General features: G+C 40.0%; 1 pseudogene; it reads left to right on the forward strand.

The window, feature by feature from the left end:
• Gm12728 (predicted gene 12728) lies at positions 2,636–3,371 on the forward strand (annotated as a pseudogene).

The raw sequence follows: 3,685 nt of genomic DNA on the forward strand, positions 1-3,685 counted from the left end.
TTGAATAAATTAGGCCTCGGATACTGTCTGTTCATTGAGAAATCCAACTACAAAACCACGTGGCACACAGGCCCATGCCAGAAGCATTTCTATGAGAGCTGAAACCTTACATACTTCATGTTACTGTGGAACCTTACATACTTCATGTTACTGTGGACAGGTATTTCTCGTTCTATAGTGATATTTCCTAATGCACAGCTGATGCTCTGTAAATGGAAATGCTCAAAGTGCTCCAGGTGGTCATGGCAAACCTCTTGAAGAAATAGAGAAACGGAAAGTCACTACTGCATCTTTGACTTCCATTTAAAATACCAGCATTAAAATATGACATTAATTTTTCCTCACTCATGCTATAGAAGATGAATGTAGGTAAATATATTATCTATTGGGTTCACTTTGTTTGAGGGAACTAAAGACAAGGAGGTTGCGAGTGACTTGTTCAAAGTCAGGTCCTGGTCTGGACCTAAGCAGATCATTTGATTGCACAGTGAACAGTGTTCCAATTACACTGTCCTGTGTTCCCTATCTAACGTCTGGAGCAGAGAGAACATCTGGAAACGATCACATATTTAGCCATAATGACAGCATTAACAAGTTGGAAATATCCTTCTTGAACTGGATACTTGCAGCCCCGGGGAGCTCACAGGGGTATCCTGGGGCTACTTGAAGCCAAAGAATAAGCCCCCTGGATCCTCCTGAGCAGGCAATTTGCTTGAAGACTTGAGTGACCGTGTAAGTGCTTTAAATAAAAGATCAGTTCCCGTTAAAGCTAGCATGAATATATTACGAGCAAGAATGCAATCCTCATGATCTTTATTGTAAAGTATATAAAAGACCTAAAATAATTTCTGGCTTCATTGTTTGAACTTTAACAAATGGCTACATCAGGGGGTAGGGAGTGTGTGTCTTCAGTCCCACTTCAGGGGTATTTGGTAAGACCTTAGGAAATGCTATATATTTTAAGTACCATTTTAAAAAAATCAAAGTTACACATGCACATAATTAGCAAATATATATATATATATATATATATATATATATATATATATATGGAGATAGAGATAGAGATAGAGATAGAGATAGAGATAGAGATAGAGATAGATAGCATGGAGAGATTATAACAGAGTCAACACATTCCTATCCTTTCCTACCCATGCTCCAGTCTCTTCACTCAAAATAGAGGTTCACTGGGTGCCCCTGTGTTTTACAGCCGATAAATACTATTTGTGTCATTACATCTTGGTGAATCAACTTTTAATATTAGCCATTAATTTCAACCTACAATAATAAAGATTTTCCTTTCTTTGACGTTGCTAAAAATACCACTTACCCCATATGGACCTGGTTTTTCATCCTCTTAATGGTGGTTCGAGATGGATTTTTGAGACTATTTTTTACACATGGTTAACCATACTCTCCTTAAAGATTATGAAATATTCATCTATATAATCTTTTGGTTGTTGCATTGTTTGTTTTTTATTTAGACCCTCAGTACTCCTGAAACTGTGTTTTTAGTTATAAATATAAGAAATAAAGTTATATTTTATAGGGTAAAAGAATATGTATTTACAAAAATATTTGTACTCAACATATAGTCAACAAAGGGCTCATTTCATAACATATAAAGAATATCTTCAAATTGAGGTTTTTAAACCTTGAATGTCCATATGGGCATGCATGCATGTTAAAATGTAGATTCTAGAAGAGGTTGCTATAATAACTCATATATTTATGAAAAGGGTTTTTAATTTTCATAAATGCTAACCAAAACAATAGTTTTACTCAATTATGAGGGCATAATTTGTTAAACCAGTTTGGAAAATGTTGTGGTTTGAGTTCAGAGTCGCCTCATAGTGTCATGCTTTGAATGCTTGGTCCCCAACTTGTGGCACAATTTTGGGCTGTTCTGGAAATTTTGGAAGATGAGACCTGGTTGAAGAAAATTTGTCATGAGGGGACGATCCCTAGGGTTCTATGATCCTTGACTTCTTCCCGCTGTGCATTCTGAGCTTCTACACTATGAACATCATTTGCCCACGCTCCCATGACCACGGTCTGAGCTCAGCCACCCTGCTTTCCTGTCAGGATGATTAAAATCCTCTGAAAGCATGAGCCAGAACATTCTCTTGAGTTATTTCTGTTGAGTATTTCAGCCATAGCAATTCACAATAAAGAAAACAGGAAAGTGGTACCAGAGAAGGTGGGATGGGCAGTCATTGCCATGACTAAATCTAGTCATGTGGCTCTCAAGCCTTTGGAACTGGTTTGTATCAGGAATTCTGGAGAAGCATAGAGATACAGACTAAGGAACCCCTAGGATGCTGTAATCAGAGCCTGATGGGCCATTCTGGTAGGACTCGAGATGACCAAGTGTCTCTAGGCAAACATACAGTTTTAGATGAGAATCAGGACTCTATTTGGGACTGGGTTACACTTGGACAATAAATTTAATCTACACTTGCTCACATCCTGGAAAAGTGAATGAGGCTGAACTAAAATGCAATTCAGTAACTGGCAGAGGAAACATTAAGAACTGCATGTTCAGGCTGTGGGATGGTTCATGCTCACTACCTTCTGCTGGGTTATAGTAAGAATCAGCAGCAAAAGAAGCAAGCATAAAAATTTGAAAAGCACGGCTTTGCAGACGCCACTGCCGCTTTTCGCCGCTTGCTGCAGCCATGGTCAACCCCACCGTGTTCTTCGACATCACAGCCGATGACGAGCCCTTGGGCCGCGTCTCCTTCGAGCTGTTTGCAGACAAAGTTCCAAAGGCAGCAGAAAACTTTCGAGCTCTGAGAACTGGAGAGAAAGGATTTGGCTATAAGGGTCCCTCCTTTCACAGGATTATTCTAGGATTCATGTGCCAGGGTGGTGACTTCACGCCATAATGGCACTGGCGGCAGGTCCATCTACGGAGAGAAATTTGAGGATGAGAACTTCATCCTGAAGCATACAGGTCCTGGCATCTTGTCCATGGCAAATGCTGGACCAAACACAAACATTTCCCAGTTTTTTATCTGCACTGCCAAGACTGAATGGCTGGATAGCAAGCATGTGGTCTTTGGGAAGGTGAAAGAAGGCATGAACATTGTGGAAGCCATGGAGCATTTTGGGTCCAGGAAAGGCAAGACCAGCAAGAAGATCACCATTTCTGACTGTGGACAACTCTAATTTCTTTTGACTTGCAGGCACTTTACCCATCAAACCATTCCTCTGTAGCTCAGGAGAGCGCCCCTACCCCATCTGCTCACAATGTCCTGTAATCTCTGCTCTCACTGAAGTTCTTTGGGTTTCATATTTTCCTCATTCCCCTTCAAGTCTAGCTGGATTGCAAAGTTAAGTTTATGATTATGAATAAAACTAAATAAGAAAAAAATTGAAAAACACATAGTTTGTCCAGAAGAAGAGTTTGCTTAAGCTCTTTACAAAGAGGCCATAGTTATCAGACAGATTTGAGTCATTAAAGGAAAACCATCTGTTTTGCAGGTGGACAGGGGAAGGTGCCTGGAGGACATTTCAGAAACTGACTGGCCCTTGCTTAAGGAAGGCTCCAGGGTACAGACTGTAACCCATTTGCAAAGCTTTTCTTTGGAAAGAACTGATGGAATGTTCTACTTTCAAAAGGCCACCTATTTTTCCAAGTTCAGCTATCAAGGCATTTAAGGGTCACTATAGCTTTGGCCCA

The sequence above is a fragment of the Mus musculus genome, chromosome 4 (assembly GCF_000001635.26).
Source record: "Mus musculus strain C57BL/6J chromosome 4, GRCm38.p6 C57BL/6J".
NCBI classification, from domain to species: Eukaryota; Metazoa; Chordata; class Mammalia; order Rodentia; family Muridae; genus Mus; species Mus musculus.